Raw genomic sequence first — 21,047 nt, forward strand, 5'->3', positions numbered from 1 at the left:
TACTTGTTTAACCAACTGCTGAGAGTTTAGTGTTCACCAAGTAAAATACACCAAGAAGTTCACAAACGGTAATTTCTTTACACAACAAAAAAGTATCTTTCTAGAACTCTTTTCCCTTTCAGTTCTGATTTTTGACCTACTATTGGTTTTGATCTACAATATGGTCAAATATTATGCCCAGGAATTATACATTACTGAAATGGGATTAAGAGTAATTTTTAAAATAGAAGTCTTTACCATGGCCTTCTCTACCCTCAGGTTTTCAAACACTGTCCACGACCAGGAAGTCCAATAATTTATTTATTTTTAAGTAAGAAAGGAGATTTTCAGATAGTCACTTTACTCTAGGGGCTTGAACCTTAGGATAAACACTACAGCACTATGAGATGTGCAACAAAATTGTTATGGTAGGCAGCCCAATTTTCTTGCAGTCATCCGAATTAGCTATTGGTAGATCATATTTTGCCTTGGCAAATTTATTAGAACAGATGGATTTTCAGCTCAAAACCAGATCTAGGTCATGAGGTTCAAGAGAACCTCTTTGCCTTGGAGGAAACCTCAGCTAAATCTGTTTCTTATGGATCTGGTGTTAGAATGGAAGGACAATTTTAGCAAAGGAATAAATGAGCACAGTTTTAAATTCTGCTGAACAACGTATAGTTCTAGTCACAATTACCAAACGTGCTTATTGTTAGAAAACAGAGAGTGAATGAATCCCTTGTTTATGGAAAATTGGCACATGCAGTGTATAGCTCATGACATAATTTATAGAGTTTTCTGTAGAGTCCTGGTAATTATTACTGAACTATTCATTATTGATCTCATTTGGAATGTTAATGAATTTAAATCCAGCTTGTTGAAATGTAAAAACAACCACAAAAAATCTATTGTTTTCAGGCAATTTTGTACTCACTGAAGCCAATGGAAATGTTCCCAGTAATGTCAAGAAATACTAGATCTATCTGATCCATCTGAATGTGGCTCCATAGTTGTTTTTATGCCTGCTGAGTTACTGTTTAACTCCATGATGTCTTCAGTAGCTTATATGTGACATGGTCTATGGCAGCACCCCTAGGCCTACCTCATCCATGGGTATCAAAACTTAAGCAAAACAGAACAACATGTTGAAATTTTTGGTCATAGTCAGAAGGGTCTCTGTCCAAGTGCTGTGGGTAATATAACCAGGATCTGGAGAACATCTCAATTTTCTAATCATGACAAAAATGAAAAGTCTAGGACGTTAGTCTTGGTGGCTTCTACATCACAGCAAAGTGTAGCTGCAGCATGTGAGTGAAAGTACTCTGTCGCACCCCCAAAGGCGTGGTGTACGTACAAGATTTTCTGTGAGCCTGGAGGACATGACAGCTCTAGCAGCACAGTGAGAACTGATGGTCTTTTTTCTCATTGCAAGAGTTAGTGTCATCCTTGGATGCATAACAAGAAAAGTTTTAAATAAGTGTCAGGAAGTGGTAAAGTGTCAGGAGCTAAGCAAAGTACTGATGAACGTAATAGCTTGCTGTTATATCCTGCTTTCATTTTGTTGCTGGAAAGAAAATATGTTGAAAAAGAAACAATTAATATTTTCAAGAAAAGACCTACAAAAATGGTTTGAGTATGAGAAAATATATTTTACAGTAAAAACCCCTCCATATATTTATCTTACTCAAGATGTATTTAAGAGGCAACTTAATTTTAAATACAAATTGCCTACAAAAGGATAGATATCTGTTAGTAGAAGACCCTTTGACCCTGCAGACAAAGGCAGTAAAATGTACTCTCAACAGATGAAAAACAAAGGTAGAGCCATTTGGGCTGAAAATAATGTGCGTATTTTTAAATCAAGAATGTGCTTAACTATTAGGGCAGATTGCCAATGGACATATAGATTTTTTCTTTCTTCATGTTGTCAAGTAAGATGGCCCACGTCCAAACATGCCTGCTAATTCAAGTTCCATATAGCTAGCACTGGACATAGAAATTACTCAATGAGGTTTTATGGGTTGTTATACACAGAATGGCAGACTGTTGTGCTTTTTGCCCTTAACACTAATACTCTGAGAATAAGCTTTTTTCATAATCTGAATGATAACATTAGTCTTTTTTAGATCATAGAATCATGGAATAATTCAGGTTGGAAAAGACCTTTAAGACCATCAAGTCCAACAATTAACCTAACACTGCCAAATCCACCTCCAAACCATGTCCCTAACTGCCATGTCTACACATCTTTTGAATATCTCCAGGGATGGTGACTCAACCACTTCCCTGGGCAGCCTCTTCCAATGCCTGGCCACTCTTTCAGTAATGAAAATTTCCTAACATCCAATCTAAACCTCCCCTGATGCAACCTGAGGCCATTTCCTCTCATTCTATCACTTGTTACTTGGGAGAAGAGACCAACACCCACCTCACCACAACCTCCTTCCAGGTAGTTGTAGAGCGCGATAAGGTCTCCCCTCAGCCTCCTCTTCTCCAGACTAAACAACCCCAGTTCCCTCAACCTCTCCAATAAGACCGGCTCTCCAGACCCTTCACCAGCTTTGTTGCCCTTCTCTGGACATGCTCCAGCACCTCAATGTCCTTCTTGTAGTGAGGGGCCCAAAACTGAACACAGGATTCGAGGTGCGGCCTCACCAGTGCCGAGTACAGGGGCACGATCACCTCCCTGCTCCTGCTGGCCGCACTCTTCCTGATACAAGCCAGGATGCTGTTGGCCTCCTTGGCCACCTGGGCACACGGCTGGCTCATGTTCAGCCAGCTGTCAGCCAGCACCCCCAGGTCCTTCTCCTCCAGGCAGCTCTCCAGCCACTCTTCCCCAGGCCTGTAGCATTGCATGGGGTTGTTGTGACCAAAGTGCAGGACCCAGCACTTCGCCTTATATTTGGACCTTGTATGAGGATCTCATAAAATTGTCCTCAGCCCATTGATCCAGCCCATCCAGGTCTCTCTGCAGACCCTTCCTACCCTCAAGCAGATCAATACTGCTGCCCAACTTGGTGTTGTCTGCAGACTTACTAAAGGTGCACTCAATCCTTTTCTCCAGATCATTGATAAAGATATTAAATATTTAGATATACTTATGGGCAAGGAGTAGGGAGTCCATTATATTAGAGCAAACTGTTAACAAGTTATCAAATTTAGTTTTCATCATAAAACATTATGTAGACTTTTTCATTCCTGACCTCCAGCTATGGTGTATCCTAAAGAAAGGAATCAAGGCCTTGAACTTCTTTAGGTAGTCTATGGAAGGGTATGAAAAAAGCTGCAGGACATATTGGATATGTTTCCAGTGACCTGCACTGTTGAAATGAGATGTAGCATTCTTTAGTAGCTGAATTTCTGTAAGTGCTGAAACACTATGACCATTTATATTGAACACTGAATCACTGCAGTCTAAACGAGAAATGACAAGAGCATGAATAACTGAGGCCAGGTCATTGCCTTCCAGGAAATACTCTTTTAGCCAGCTGGAAAGAAAGCTTTACTGGGATGCTGTTATGTGAGCCCTCAGCATCAGTGAATAATTTGATGTCTTTTCATAGATTTAAGGCTAGAGTGAGCAATCAGATCAAGAGTTTTGAACTGTTATTGGCAGTTTTCCTCACATAACATGGTCTTGTAGAATGGCATCTGATAATTAATTTGAAAATATTAGGAAAAAATACTAGAAAATCCATCACAATGGTCAGCATGTTCCTGTAGTTAATTGTCCTCATCTTTATCATCTGCACTTGAGCTTCAAATTTCAATTTGCTTAGTTTTAGCTTTATGACACTGATTCTTTTATGCCTGCCTTTGTTACATTAAAGAGCCTTACAGCATTCATCATTGTCTTCTTCAGAAGATACTTCCTCAAGTCTTTTAAGTTTTTCAGTAGATGACTATTTCTACAGTTCTCAAACAGTTTTGTACATCTTTTTTGAACACTGTTCAACTTAAAATTCTTTGATTATGAATATGAGATCATATCGTCTAGTAGTTGTATCCCACTACCAGTTTGGCTCCACACACTATCATGTGTTTGCAGAGTAAAAATAGCTCCCTCACAGGAGTACTGTTTGACATTTCCCTTTTTTCCCAACTAAGAAACATGACACCCATTTATGATAACATTTTAATGGGAATTTATGTTGGATTCTTTATCTCAAATATTTTCTGAGTCACTGGTTACTAAGTGAAGCCCCGTATTCTGTAAGTGCAGAGTTCTTTTCCCTGTTCCTTGGTGACATTGAATTCTATACAAAGAAAAAAATTATGAAAGTATTTCCCCAAGCAAGTCAGCTAGCTCTGACTTCAGCATCCTGTCCATCTCATTCTCTGCCACTCCAAAAAACCATGGAAATTTTCAAGGTATTTTTATAACCAATTACTGCACAGTGACTTAGAGACCCTTATTGAAGGGGATGATCAGTGTCCTCCATACTATGGATCCTGGTGGGACCCCACTAAAACCAAATCCTTTTGGTGGCTATTGCTCACTGGCAACTGTATGCTGAGTCTTGTCAATCATCAATGCTAAATGGATTAAAAGTGAACTCATTGAGTGGGTGTTACTGGTGGTGTATTGCACGATGTTAATGTTCTGACAGAGTGACATGCAGTCCAAAATTGTTACAAAATTCTAAAGGAGTGCTAATGTGAGGGTGTCGTGAAGTGAGTCCCTCCTTAAACCAGTACTGAACAAGCTGGCTTTGGAAGAAAAAAGCAGTATGGTACTGTACCTTGGCTAGTTAGTCCTTCTGAAAGGGAAGCCGGTCAGCGCGGATGTGGAGTTGTACAGATATGTTTATGCATCTCGGGTGCTGAAGTGCCTTCGAACGATCTGTTATCAACACATCTGGAGTTCGGACTATGTAAGAATGTAATACCTGCACATGATCTTTATCAATGAAAATTTTAATGCTATCAAAGTTAGATAAATTGAAAAAAGCTTGTTTTGTTTGTGGGTTTCTTTATTTTTTTTTCTTTTCTCCACACATCCACTTTAGTTGATTAAATCCTGAGGCAGATTTTCTAGGGTTTCTGCTGAAACTTAAGACTGACTGACTAACCTGTTTCTACTGTATCATTCTGTCTGGCCATTTGATATACTGACATAATCTTAGCTATTTTGAAGCTTCCTAGAATTTTCTGAATGTATGTATAAAGATATGTGTACACAATCTTTACTATAAATTAAGATCAGTGAGCCACAAATTTCCGTAGCCAGCATTTGTATGACCCTCTGATGCAAGTTTTCTAGGCTTCCTGATTCAGAAATGTTTACCCTAAGTAGATGTTGTCTAACTTCTTCCTAAGGCTTATTAATAGCCTAGAAATTCCTTCCCTGTCCTCATATGGTATGAATGTAGAACTCTGCTTCATTCCAAATATAGAGACACAGTATTTATTAAAACCTTCTGCCCTTCTACCAATCTTCATTTGGTAATGGGCCTTTATATAATTTATTTTGTTCCAAATCTACTTTCAAAAATTTTTCAAAATATCTTTAGCTCTGCTAGTCTGTGTATTCCACTGTTGCCCTTAGCTACTTCTGGCAATTCATAGCTCTTATGTTGTTAAATATTTTAATTTTTCCCCACCAATTTTACTGTCCTTAAAATTTTGTGTTGTCCTTGTCAGTGAACCAAGACAAACTTTTAACTAAGTTTCCATTCTTAATGGTGACACTGGGAAAACTCCGGACATATTCTTTTTACAGAGTTTTGTTAATTATTTTTATGTCAGCGTTTTTCCTTCTGAGCAGTTTTTTTTTTCTTAGTTTCTTCAGATTTTGAATATAAACCAGTTTGGAGCATTATTCATGTTCTTTATTTATCAGTAGTTGGGGCAGTGTTTGTTCTTGTTGAATATGAGGTCATAATCCCCCATTTCTAGGCAACCGCTAACCCCCAATACCATGGTTACTCAGATTTATCTTGCACAATGAAGTCCAAAACTGAGTTACCTTTCCTTGCTGTAATTCCTTGTGCATTATAAAATTGTCATGCATAATTCATGGGGTTCTAGAGAAGTTTCTCTACCAGCTACATGAGACCACTGGTCTGCATTTCTCAAACTCAAGTCCCTGTAATAGCTTGACTCATCTTCTTGTACATAATCGTAGAATCATAAAATCGTTAAGGTTGGAAAAGACCTCTAAGATCATCAAGTCCAGCCATCAGCTCAACACTACCGTGCCTTCTAAACATGGTAACAAATGTATTAACAGACACTTAAGAAGAAACTCATTCTCCTAATTTAGAGGCCAGTTGCAGGTGGTGACCAATTCTCTACTAAGCTATGTTAACTAGCACATTGATCTATGTGCCTTCATGATCCTTGGGTTTTGAGTCACCAGTAAAACCAAAACAGATAACAGCACCTGTATTGAGAGTTCAGATTCTTTCCTTTTTATGCATTCCACCATCACAAAACAAATTGTAACAGTTTTCATGTGCCAATTATGTGATGTGCCTTAACAAGTTAAGACAATGCCAGTTAAATAAAATTTGTTCATTATCGAGTGTTTCTAATTCTTGAATTCCAACTCCAATCAGTATGGAAAGGTTCAAAATATTTTCTTTACATACATCAATGCTTATCTATTCTTTATTATGGTGACCAGTACTTGTATATTATACATTCTGTTCTATTTCAGAATTAATGGTTTATGTTGTTAGTTTCCCAATAAGAAGTCCAATATGCACATCTCTGCAGCAAGATCTAGACAAATTAGAGAGCTGGGCAATCACCAACCATACAAAGGTTAACATGGGCAAGTGTTGGATTTTGCACCTGGGGCACAGAAACCCTACATACAGACTAGGGAACAAGATGCTGGAGAGCAGCCCCACAGAGAGGGACCCGAGGGTTCTGGTCAACAGCAAGGTGAATGTGAGCCAACAGTGTGCCCTGGCAGCCAAGAGAGCCAACCAAGTCCTGGGGTGCATGAAGCACTGTGTTGCAGCCGGTCGAGGGAGGGGATTGTCCTGCTCTGCACTGGTACAGCCTCACCTAAAGCACAGCTTTGGGCACCGCAGTATATTAAGGATATGAAGCTACTAGAGAGGGTCCAGAGGAGAGCCACAATGTCGGTGAAGGGTTTAAAGAGGAAACCGTATGAGGAGTGGCTAAAGTCACTTGGTTTGTTCAGCCTGGCTGGAGAAAAGGAGACTGAGGGAAGACCTCATCATGGTCTGCAGCTTCCTCACAAGAGGAAGAGGAGGGGCAGGCGCTGATCTCTTCTTTCTGGTGACCAACGACAGGACCTGAGGGAATGGCAGGAAGATCTGCCAGGGGAGGTTTAGGTTGGATATTAAGAAAAGCTTCTTCCCCCAGAGGGTGGTGGAGCACTGGAACAGGCTCCCCAGGGAGGCAGACACAGCGCCAATCCTGGCGATCCTCAAGAAGCACTTGGACAATGCCCTCAGACACATGGTGTGAAATTTGGGGTTTTCCTGTGCAGGGACAGAAGTTCCTTCCAATGTAGGACATTCTATGAATCTATGATTTTCTTGTCTTTCTTTGCCCTTTTCTAAACATGCAGATACATAAGATACTGCTTATCTGGTTGATATAATTCTCTCTCCCACTAGGCTTGGCTGAACACTACACAATGCCAATAGAGCACCAGCAATCTGACCTTCAACATGTTCTTTCAGCTGTGTGGATCTCTGGAAATATCACCTGGTCCCACAGTTCTAAATTTGGTTATACATGGTTATTTTCAAGTCATGGACAGTTATTAATATTTCACACTTTCTGAAATTTTTCAGAGTGTTTTTTTTTTTTAAATATTTTCACTTATAGAATAAAACAATCCATCCTGTTTGTGTATTCTTTATTATTTTTTCACTGTTCTTCCTATTGTTCATTGATAAGGAAGCTATTTTTTCATTTGGTGAAAGACCCTTTTTCTGGTGAGTCCTTTGCCACATTCAAGAATAGTCACCACAGATTTGCCCTATTGCTTTCAGTTCCTTTCTTCCACAGATATTCTTTGCAACTGATTTATGAGGAATCTAATAATGGGTTAAAAGTTTCAGAAGAAAAGATAACACTTGATTCTTTCTCACCATTTGGTCAAAAAGCTGGAGATCTATTTCTTTGGTATCTATTGCCTTGAGTTCTCTTATTGCATACCCATTTCTTACATGAAGTCTGTAATAATGACTTCCAAGCACAGTTGTCGCATACATACTTGTTTCCATACATGCTGCACAGTGCTGAAAACTAGGTGCCTGGGTCACGTAGTCTGCTTTCCATTGTACCCATCCTGCTTGCCTCAGTGCTGAAGGCATCTAAAAACAGATCATGGAAGGAGTTTCTTCATCATCTGCATCTTACATCATATTTAGAGCCTGCTCTATTTTTCTTGCTGCCAAGCTCAGGACTTTGCCTTCAAAACCAGGATCGATTGCACATGCCTGGATTTCACTTGTTTCCTTTCTGAGTTCTTCACTCTATTTCAGAACAGAGTTCTTTTTTTTTCATGGCTGAGCATCCATACTTTGCCTCGTGCATTTTTACTTTTATTGGCGTAACTGTTAGAAATGAACTTATGCCTGTGCAAATAGACTTGGAAGGCACTGTTATCATTCTAGCCTATATATAGCATCTGATTCTGCTTGTTGCTGAATACCACTGTGAAACATTTTGCATCTACTGTTCTCCATTTTACAATTGGAATTAAGGGCTCTAGCGCTTCAACAGATAGGTTTCATACAGGACTTCTGATAGGATGAACTGCGAATGTGGAGTGGGATGCTGGTACCCTGTTAACTACTGTATCCCACTGAAATCAGTGAAATATTTTTGTTGATTTTAGGAAGAACTTGTTGAAATGGACGGAAGTTTCTTAGAGATCAAAGAAAAGTATCAGCTTGACTCTCTTGAAATAAAATAGTCTGTACTGCATTGAATTTTACAGAAGTAATCTACTTGCAACATACTTGTTGTTACTTGCAACACAGAGATCTAAGGATATTATCTGAAACGAAGACCCCAAACTAGTGTTAACACTGAGAGAATGTGACTTACTACAGATAGTAATAATTTATTGAAAAGGGGAAAGGGAAATCAATGGTTGTGTTGCTTTAAAGCACAGAAGATGGCACTGCAGACTAGATCCTTAAAATGTTCTATTTCTCCTACCTTATAGTAATCATTGGTGTTATAAAACCACAAGAATACCCTATGATTTCTCATTTCTATGCCTCTTTTCAGATGGAAGTGAATACCACTATTCTGGGCTTTTTAAATATGCAGTCCTGAAAAGCAGCGTCAGCAATTCTGAAACTTGGTGAAGATCTGGCATGATGGTTGTTACTGCTTGTTGAAACTGAAAAGTTATAAACACTTATGAGGTAGTAGCTCATTTAAATAAAGAAATTTTATACAAATGTGCTTATGGTGTACAGTAACCATGTTTTGACTGTCCAGGTCAATCTGAAAATGACTGCAGTTTATTTTAGCTAGATGATTTTCTCTACAGAAGAATGACCAATGACTTATTTGGGAATTACAGTCTGCTTCAGCAATATTATTGATAAATATTAATCTAGAATAGGTTTCTATTGAACCGGAGAAAGAAAGCAGATTCTTTAGTATGATATTAAAAGTTAATTTCCTGAGGGAATGGAGGAAGAGGTTTACACAGTCACAAATGGAGAAATTATAAAATGACTACATGGAAGCAACCCCTATAATGGTAGATGTAGTGCATTAATGTGAAATGGCTTGATTAAAACAACCGTTGAAGTTCAATGAATGTAAGACTTAAATCCTGTCTTTTCTGCTACTAAAAGAGTCCTTGAATTGAATACTGATGGTGGTAGATAGCACTTTAAAAAATATAAATCCACATTCTGTGAGAGGTGAGTGTATGAATGTGTATAGTCCAAAGATAGGGAAGGCTGAAGAGTGTATTGGATCCTCTTATTTGTTGCCCTGAACTGTTTTACTCCTGTTCAAAAACCTCCTAAACTCTCAGCTTACCATGGTGAAGCTGGAAAGTTTCACCATATCTATGGTGGAAAAACAAAGACAATTATAGGGAAAAGAGTAATTCCTTATTTTTTAATAGATTCCAGTCCCTTGTAAATGTCATGATATAGAGCACTGCAAAAATGTCAGGAACTGGTTAGTGTAAACAGCCCCTTGTAGCCTTCCCCTCTACCAGTAACACTTGTGCTCCTTTGGCCGAGTAGTGAACACATCTTTGCCCCCTCAAAGGATGGAAGGTTTTTTATGCTCCTCCCATGGCCTGAGCCACAGCAGTTGCATGTACTGCTTCTCCCTGACATGCACTCTTGTGCCATCCTCTAGCCTGTGCAGCCAGTATCCACAGCCTGCAGTTTCCCACAGGAGATCTATTATTTGTGCCAACTCTTTGGCATGGCCCCACAGACTTCACTGCTTAGCAGTGTGGGTAGTAGTCACACCACTTCAAGCTAACCTCCTGGTTCAGGATTCACAAATGCTTTCTGTCCTAAGGATCACAGGTCCCACTTTCTCAGCTGAAAGATAGATGCCACAAGCATCAACAGGTAATGGAAGGCAAATTTTCTCTCAACATTCTCGCTGAAAGGTGAGGTGAAGAGGCTGAGGACCTAAACAGTGATCTGGAGCTTTTCCAAAGGGCTAATAAAACCCGAGAGAAAGCAAATGCACAAAAGTTGTGCAAGTACTTGTCACCCTCCTTTTTCCATTATTTAAAGTCTGCTCATTTTCTGCATGAGGTGGTGTATTTATTTCTAACTATCTGTCAGACTGCAGCATAAAAATATCAGCCATAATTACATTCATGCTGCCAGCCTTGACATTAAAGTTAATCTGAAAAACACTCATTTTCCTATACTGCCTTATGTAACCAGAACTTAGATGCAGCGATGGTTCGCTGTCAGGTTTTGTTCTATTGCGTTTCAGTGCAGAGTGTTGCTTGACAGCTGTGAAAATGTTGGCTTGCCCTTTGTCTTACAAAGGGAAGTATTAAAAGAGCCTGACATTTGTCAAACCAAACTCTTATCAGTATGACCTATTTTTAGGTACCTTTGAAACCTTACGATAAGTACCTGAAAACTAACGATCCTTCTGCTTCAAGGGAGAACATTTAGCAATAGGTTATTATAAAAGATGGACGCAGGGCTAGAGAGATCTTGGCTGTGCATTGTGATAAGTTGCAAGCTATAAAATGATTTAGTTTTTAGGAACAATTTTAGGACACCAAAACAGTGCTGTGTAGAAGGTTATAGACTGAGAGCACTATGTTACTGTGTTCCTGTGGGGAAAAATCTTTCCCCACATTTCAGTTTAGGTAAGTTTCTTGCTGAAATTAAATGTATCTTCAATAGAAATCATTCATCATTTTAAATATACAACTATTTACCTACAGACAGCTCCTAGATTTTGTGAAGCTTTGGGCAAGGCAGACATCCAGCAGAGTGCTTTGTAGAATACCTGTGTGGGGGATGTCATATCAATTATTATAGCAATTCTATTATAAGACTATTTTAAAGATACCTAGAACAGTTAAGTGACATTCTGGGGAATAAGTAGTGTTGGATACACAGTACTGTCCCTTTTTGTTACCTGTGATCATGCCACGTTGTAAATAGGATGGAGAGAGGAAAAAGGGTTTCTTTTGTCAAAGGAATAGGTCGCAGGGAACGACTTGCTAGGAGAAACCTCAGGTTTAGTATTAGTACCAGTACTCAGGATGTTAGACAAATGTACATACACTTGGGTAAGTTTGCAGTGTGGTGAAGTAGAAACCTCTACACATTTTATCCAGTTTGTGATGCCTTTGTGACAACATATGAAGTAGGAGGAGGCATGTTGCAAAGCAGAAGTCTGTATATGAACTTTGGTCCTCATCTGCAGCTGAAGCCAATGCAGTCTTATCCCCTCTACTGTTCAGAGATCCCAAAACCCATGTCAAATAGTCATCAGAGATCAGTGATCAGTTAGAGAAAGCAAACTGGAACTGTATGGCATGATTCATGGTGGTCCTGCAGTCAGAGAGAGATGCCTCATTGCTACACTGCAAATATCTGAAACGCATACCAATTGCAGGGAAGCAAGGCATGGAAGTCAAATTCTGGGATCTAATGTCACTCACATACAGAGCATATTACTTTTGGCAGGTCAGAATTTGCCCTTGACAGGAGATGGGGATTCTCTCTTGGTTTTACTTCCTCTTAGAGGACTGTTCCTCCTCATAAAAATCTGCTATTTTGATTTGAAGAGGCTACACAAAGTCAGTTGACTTCACCTTAGAATTTACAGATAAACCCATGGCTTACCAAGTATGACAAGTGTGACTACAAAGAGTAATAGATTGTCCAGAAATTGGAGAAAAGACTGAAGTAGTCTTACATTTGCAATGAGTATGATTTGTGATTGTGTCCATTGACTAGCTACAAGACACATGACAACAAACTTCCAACGTATCTAGCTACACGTTTCCATCCTGACAGGTGAGTTTTGCAGGGATAGATCACAGGTAACAAGTCCATCATGACATGGATCAAAGTTTCTCAGGTATTTAGGCAAGATACACCTCTGATGTCAAGCCTGACAAAATGGTTTCCTAGGGAGGAATAAAGTCACTGGGGAGTTGGTGGAATTTTGGAGGAAGTGTATAGGAAGGCAATGGATGGAGATATTTGGCTTCACCCGGCTGAGGATAACCCAGATGTAGGGTTAAGGTTTGTATTAGAGTTTGGGTTATGGTTAAGACAGAGACAAAGCTCCTGCTGGGTGGGAGTGAGAAGGAGCCTTAAAGAAAGGGTTAGGTTGTGAAAAAGAATTCTCCCTGGAGACGTCCATCACCTGGGCCACTGATAGGGACCTGTGGGAAAGGCCTAGCCTATGGCTTAGGTTTAGAGATAGGCTTAGGACACGGGCAAATCCTAGAGCCCCAGCTGGAGTGACGTTGGAAAGGACTTCCAAAACAAGGTGTAGGCTGCAGATCTCACCACCTTCCGAGTTGCCTAGCTTCACCGTACTCACTCTGGAAGCAGCAATCATTTTCTCCTCTCTTTCTTTCCTCTTCCTGGAGCCATCCTTACTCATCCTCTGTGTCTCCTGGACTACCAGAGAGCAGGGTATGGCGTGATGGTTGATGCTGCTCTCTATAGCAGTTCCCAACCCCACTGTCAACCCCAGGATACTCCAACATATCCTTTTGCAATGACAAAAGAATGGAGAGCATCAGGGAGGAAGCAGGCTAGAACATCCTGTCTTCATTTCTTCTATTAGACAGCTTCTACTTAGCTGTTTCATTTGCCTATGCCTTGGGCCAGTTTCCTTCTAGTCAACAATTCAGACTGAAAAGTAAAATATATAAAGAGCTGAGCTTGTTTTAAAATAGCTGGTGCAGACATAGGAAGTCTGACCATGGCAGTAGGGAATCCCTGTGGGCTAATTTTTTTCTGTCTCAGATACCTGCTGTGTCTGAAAGACTGCGGCAAGTAAATGAAACTTTTTGTATATGTATTCACTTCTGGTTGTTCAAGCAGTGACCCATACTTAGTTGTGACCCTACTTACACGAGGTCTGTTTGTAATTCTAATTTAAAATACAAATTTATCAGCAGATTATGTCAGCTGAAAGTTCAAATTCATATCTGATCACAATTAATTCACAAAGTAGGTGCATCACTCCTCTAGCTCTGATATGATATGGTTTATGCCACCAATATATATCTGAGATTAATGAGTCAAATCACAGAGTATAGAAAAGTAATTTGTCACCCCAGCTGGCACTTTAATCAGTTGGAAAACCAACGAAGAGCACTTCCAGCATATGGAGGCTTTATTAGAATGATTGCCAAGGTTTGGCCTGAGGTTACAGAGCTCTAAATAAATTTTTTTTTTGTTCGGCCAGGTAATCTATTTAGGTTTCTGTGTGGATGCAGAAGGTACTTATTCCACTACAGACAAGTTGGATGCAATAATATAGGACCCTGTGCCAATAAATGTGTCACAGTTGAAATAATTTTTTTCTCTCTTAACATAAAATACTAAATTTGTAACAACTCTGGGTTTATTGTTGTCAGCCTTCCAACAAAGCAACTACTGAAAATTGCAACAGAAGATTGCTTCAGAAAGTTTTAAGTTGTTATCAAGTTGACTAAAGCAGCAAATTACATTCCTGAAAATGTTAGTGCTGATGACCCAAGTTATCCACGGTGCTTGATTTTTGTTCATTCTACATGCGGAAGAATTATAGTTCCTTTGGCTGGGGTGTCTGATTACATTTGGCTTACCTTGCAGGTGCATAAGGCGACGAAAAACAAGGAGTCCTGTCCCCAAACAGTATTTACCCTGCTGAAGTCACGTCTCATTTGAGGAGATGACATCAAGCTGTGTAGATATTTCTGATTTCCCTTTCAGGACTTTCTTACTGATAGGACTGCTGGATTCTCAGAGACTAGGGGGATAGCTGATTTTAAAGGACAATGATATAGTGATAATGATATTGCAAAATTCCATCAGTACCTCCAGAATGGTCTAGCTCAAAATTTTATCTCTGTTGAACTATTTCCCATTCAAAAATAAGAAAAAGAATGCTACATTGGGAACTTTTAAAAAACAAGGCTATTTTAATAAAGGTTCTCAATCAATAGAAAATATAAGCATATTGTTAGTTAGGCGTCCTACCAGTACCAGAATAACTCTGAAGTGGAAGCTGAATCTCCTATTCCAAGTGCTAATACTGCAGCTATATGGACTTTCTCAGCTTCCAAAGTTGTAGTTCAGGGAGTTATGGTCTCATTCACAGTGGTGCTATACCTTCTAACAATGTTTTGGGTTTTTTTTTCTTTTTCTGCAGAGTATTTGAATTACTTTGTTAATATTTTAAGCCAGGGTTATTGGGCCAGATTCTAGATTAATTTCACTGAAGTGAAAGCAGGGTATGTAGATCAAAAGTAACAGAAATAACATATGTGGTTGGATAATCATTTTGGCTGCTGGGTTGAAAACAAAAACACTAATCACAGGAAGTCATGAGGATGAGCTGCTATTTTCCTCCTTTCTGTGTAGTGGCTTCTTAGCTCCTCCAGGAAAGTACTGTGGAGTTTAAAATGACAAATGGACAGAACTGCAGCAAAATTTTGTACTTTACCCAAAAGACGGTATCGTCAGCAACACAAAGCTCTGACTATCTTGCAAGCGAGATTGACTGTGTATTGCCTGAAGAAAGAATGCCACACACTTAATCACTGGCAGCTGTTCCTATTGCTTCTAAATATTCCTGACCATCTTTCCAGGCTCAAACAGAGCTACCACGGCTCTGTCTGACCAGATAAAAGGGTACTATGGTATATGAACAACTAGTGATTTATGCGCCATTTCAAGTTAGGGTGACCCAGGCTGTTGGAGAGTGCTGTTGCTACCATTGGTAGTAGAACCAGTTGCCACTGCTAACAATTGTTTTATTCAGCCAAACAAAAAAAGCCTGGGAACTCCTAAACTACAGTCTACCCTGAGAGGAGAGGAAATAAGCATTGCACAGTACTTAATGATGTTCAGAACTTTTCCTTTATACTGTGTTGCATTGTGATGCACGGCTTTGGACCATGTTATGATGTGGGTTAGTTAAATTGCCTTTATATGTCACCTACATCACATTCTGCCCTGAGGCTGACTTATATGTATGTCAGTCAGCTGTATAGTCTACATGTAATTAAACTACCCCTACATATGCTACAAATCCACATAGTCTAACCAGCCTTTAGAGAATAAAGCTTTCATACCCATTCTGTATAACTTGTTCCAGTGTTAATTTGTCATCATGGTCAGAAGTTTATCTAACATCCCGTTCCTCATTTATTAAATATTAACCCATCTCGATCATAGCCAGTTCTGGTGGGAATGTGGACAGCTGACCATCTTTAAAACAGCTTTATGCATATTGGAAGACTTATACTCTTGCAGCCTCAGAGTACTATTTAATTTCAGCAAAAATTCCTGCTTCAGGTGTTCTTACCTTGACTAGCCATACCTACCTGTCTGACATACTGCTTGTACGGTTGCACTGTGAACTGATAGAACTGAAAAGAAAAAAAACAAATCCAAAACTTTCACAAAGATTTAAACCAATAGGGAAGATACAGGTGGGAGGAAACAAAGGCCTGGACATGGGAAAGCTAGCAATTCTGCCAGGAAAAGGCATGTAGAAAAAGAGTACATGTTATATTTTCTGGAGCAATTGGATTTTTCAGGCTTTCCTCTTTCTTTTCTCTAGGTATAACTTTTCATAGCTCTCATAATATTGGAGCCTCAAATGATGGCACAGTTCTCTTGACATGGCTCCACAAATGAGGCACAGAGCAGTTTACCTCCTCTTTCTTAAGTATCACATGCCAGTCAATACATCTGAGAATAACTTAATCACTGTTAGAGTACATATTTAGTACTAAGTTTGTAACATGCAGATTCTTGTCCACAATCTCCTGTCTACTTTGCTGTTTTTCACTTACTGTTTGGGCATTTCTCTCTTCTAAGAAAACATTTTGCACTTCATTTAATTTCATATTATTGAATGCTTTTTGAGCATTCCTCAGTTTGCCTAAATATAATTACAATTCTCTTCTCCAGAGTGTTCACAACCCATCCAAACAAGTGCCATATGCAACTTAGTATTGGTGCTGGATGAGAAGTTTTAATTCACTATTTCCTCCCAGTTTTCTTCAGAAGTGAAGTACTAGCAGGAATGATTTGATTCTGTGGAGTGTTTCAGTTCTGACAGGGAACTGATGGCTCTATTGAAACTTCTCCAACTAGTTTCCCATATGAGTCACATACCTCTGAATGCAGAGCTCCTGCAGAAGACAATGCTGCCTCTTCCCTACTCCCTTGGATGTGTGCAGAATTTACTGCCGCAACCTGAGCTCATTGGTTGGCTTTTAAAAGTCTGTAATTATCTCCACCAAGAATAGTATTAACTTTAGAAAACATCCTTCAGCCTATCCTTTGTCTGCTGCCAGCTGCTATAGATCTGTCTGTCCCACTGAATTAAATTAGCACATCCAAAAGCAATGTCTCTGAAGTGATTGACAAAAATTCTGCCATTGCTCATAAGGGAAATACGAAAAGGGCTAACAGCAGCCTTCAGTGACTGTATTTGAGAGACATGGAGACTGTTCCAGATCCTCAGCTGTTATATACTGTTATAACTCACTGAATATAAATATAATTGAGCTATGCTAATATTAAATCAGTTGAGAGCCTGGTCTGCAACACCATTAAATATATCAAGGCTAAAGTAATTGGTCCACCACAAAGCATTAATATAGTGTTTTACTTTTACTGTGGGCTGCTCAAATGCACTAAACACCTATAATTGTATTCTTATTTAACCCTCATATCTCTGTCCTCTACATATCTCCTCTGTCAGACACTGTTAGGAAATAAAGGCAGGCAGGTTCAATTTCTGGGGCTGCCTGCAAAAATTCCAACTGAAAAACAACCACTCTAAAATTTTAGTTGACACCACTTTTAGCATCCACCTTCAGTCTTGGCAAACTCTATTACACTGCCTGAATCATGGTGCATTATCAGTACAGTTGCAATTGCAAGCAAAGATTTTAAACAGTGGGATTTAATCAAGGAAAATTTTATTGTGCAGAAAAGGAAAACAGTAAAATACTAGCTTTAGAAACTTGAGACGAAGACACATGGGCATTTAGGATGCACTGTCAGTAGCGCTGGATCATCAGTGGAGCTAGCCAGGCTCTGCTAGATGATTATAACATGAGTTAATTGTCCTTGGGGTGTGGAGGTGGCAGGCTGAGCTAAACATTCATTCTTAAGGCTTGGAGAGTTTGGGAAGGCTCTGCTGCCTATCATAGTGCTGCTTCATTTCTGAATGGGAAATGAAGTGATTTTGACTCGGGGTTGCTAATATCAAAGTCGCTCATCCATTTCAGGGTTGCTGAATGGCAGACCCCCCCATTTGCAGCCCAGACCACAAGAATACAATTTCTGAGGTTCCCTGTATCAGCAGAGCTGGGATGTCTGCAGCACTCTTGCAGAGGTATGCCTCACTAAATGTGCATGGTTCTCAGGAAAAGCACCAGCTGGACCTTGAATTGAAAAAATTCCAGCCCAGACTGGCACTGGTGACCAGCCCTCAGCTGTTGTGATGTCTGCTGTAGTGCTTCAGCTCCTCTGGTGCCCTCTCTGAATCTCTGCCTGCTGCCTCAGAGTGCCTCACCCTTCTTCACCTTCCCAAGGCAGACTGGAGCAGTGACTCCATGCACTGTAGACCTATTTCACAGAATCACAGAATGGTAGGTGTTGGAAGGGACCTCTGGAGATCATCTTGTCCAACCCCCCTCCTTGACCAGGCACACCCAGAGCAGGGGGCACAGGAACACGTCCAGGCAGGTTTTGAATGCCTTCAGGGAAGGAGACTCCACAACCTCCCTGGGCAGCCTGTTCCACTGCTCTGTCACCCTCACAGGAAAAAAGTTTTTTCTCATCTTGAGGTGGAACCTCCTGTGTTCCAACTTGTGCCCACTGACCCTTGTCCTGTCATAGGGCACTATTGAAAAGAGCCTGGTCCAATTGTCCTGACACCCACCCTTCAGATATTTATAGGTATTGATAAGATCCCCCTTCAGTCTTCTTTTCTCCAGGCTAAACAAATCCAGGTGTCTTAGCCTTTCCTCATAAGGAATATGCTTCTGTTCCCTGATCATCTTGGTAGCTCTCCGCTGGACTTGCTCAAGCAGTTCCCTGTCTTTCTTAAACTGGGAGGCCCAAAACTAGCCACAGTACTCCAGATGTGGCCTCACTAGGGCAGAGTAGAGGGGGAGGATAACCTCTCTTGATCTGCTGGCCACACTCCTTTTAATGCAGCCCAGAATATTGTTGGCCTTCTTGGCCACAAGGGCACATCGCTGGCTCATGGTCAGCTTGTTGTCCACCAGCACTCCCAGGTCCTTCTCAGCAAAGCTGCTTTCTAGCAGGTCAGCCCCCAATTGTAGTGGTGCAGGGGGTTGTTCCTCCCCAGGTGCAGGACCTTGCACTTCCTTCAGTTGAATTTCATGAGGTTCCCCTCGGCCCAGCTCTCCAGCCTGTCCAGTCCTTGCTGGATGGCAGCACAGACTTGTGATGTATCAGCCACTCCTCCCAGCTCGGTATCATCAGCGAACTTGCTGAGGTTATACTCTATCCCTTCGTCCAGGTCATTGATGAATGTGTTGAACAGGACTGGACCCAGCACAGACCCCTGGGGAACACCACTAGTTATGGGCCTCCAATCAGACTCTGCCCCATTGATCACGACCCTCTGAGTTCTGTTGTTGAGCCAGTTCTCTATCCACCTCACTTTCCACTCATCCAATCCACAATTTCTTACCTTGCCTGTGAGGATGCTATGGGAGACAGTGTTGAATGCCTTACTGAAGTCAAGATAGACAACATCCACTGCTCTCCCTTTGTTGACCCAACCAGTCACACCATCATAGAAGGCTATCAGGTTGGTTAAGCATGATTTTCCCTTGGTGAATCTGTGTTGACTACTTCTGATGACCTTCCTGTCCTCTACATGCCTGGAGATGATATCTAGGATGAACTGCTCCATCACCTTTCCAGGGATGGGGGTGAGGCTGACTGGCCTATAGTTTCCCAGGTCCTTCTCCTTGCCCTTTCTGAAGATTGGAGTGACATTTGCTTTCCTCCAGTCCTCGGGCACCTCTCCTGTCCTCCACGACCTTTCAAACATGATGGAGAGTGTCTCAGCAAGAACATCTGCCAGCTCCCTCAGCACTCGTGAGTGCATCCCATCGGGCCTATGGATTTGCAAGGATCCAGTTTGCTTGGGTGATCTCTTACACAATCCTTCTCAACCAATATTAAACCTTCCTTTCTCCAGATTTGTCCTCTCCTCTCTGGGGGCTGAGATGCCTGAGGGCTAGACTTAGCAGTAAAGACCGAGGCAAAGAACGCATTCAGTAACTCCGCCTTCTCTGCATCCTGTATTGCCAGGGCCGCTTCCTTGTTCAGCAGTGGGCCCACCATGTTCCCAGTCTTCCTTTTATTGACAATGTATTTAAAGAAGCCCGTCTTGTTTTCTTTCACATGCCTTGCCAGGTTTAATTCCAAGTGGGCCTTGCCCTTCCTTGTCACATTTCTGCATACCCTGACAACATTCCTACCTTCCTCCCAAGCAGCTGGTCCTCTTTTCCACATCCTGTGAACCTCCCTCTTCCATCTGAATTTCTCTAGAAGGTCTTTGCTCATCCATGCAGGTCTCCTGGCTCCTCTGCCTGACTTCTTCCTCCTGAGAGCTCGGAGGAAGTGGTCCTTGAATATTGTCCAGCTTTCTTAGATCGCCCTGCCTTCTAGAGCCCTAGCCCATGGGATTCCTCCTAGCAGGTCTTTGAAGAAGCTACAGTTGGCCCTCTTGAATTCCAAGGTGTAATTCAACTTGTTGCCCTGCTTCTACCTCGCAGTATCCTGAACTCGACCATCTCATGGTCACTGTAGCCAAGGCGACCCCCAACTCTCACATCCTCAGCCAGCCCTTCCTTTTACGTTAGGATAAGGTCGAGCAGCACATCTCGCCTTGTTCGTTCCTCCACCACTCGCATCAAGAAGTTATAGACAAGATTCCCTTTTCTCTATCTTTGTACATGGAGATACAAAGCCATATTCTCTCAGCTTTAGAAAAAGGAAGGTTTAGTTTATTATTTTCATAAAATGTCACATATTGAGTCATAACTGATAGGCAAACAGGACTCAGCCTCTGCCATGAAAATCTCTTAGTCCCCAAATATGTGCCTCATCAAAGGCTTCCTGTCTGGAGTTACCAGGACTCTGAGGAGGTTAAGGTTTTATAGTAAAAACAATTTGACTTTCCTAGAAGGTTAACTTTGGAAAACAACCAACTGCTTGGCATGCAAAGGTTGACTTAAGTGGATCTAACCAGGGATTCCCCAGCTGTAGGGGAGACATGCAGAGGGGTTAGGAAATTAGTAGCAAGCTGTCTGTTTTGGATGCAGGGACCCTGAAGGAACATAAATGCAACCCTCAGAGAAAGGAGAAGAAAGA

Source organism: Phalacrocorax aristotelis, chromosome 3, assembly GCF_949628215.1.
Source record: "Phalacrocorax aristotelis chromosome 3, bGulAri2.1, whole genome shotgun sequence".
NCBI lineage: Eukaryota > Metazoa > Chordata > Aves > Suliformes > Phalacrocoracidae > Phalacrocorax > Phalacrocorax aristotelis.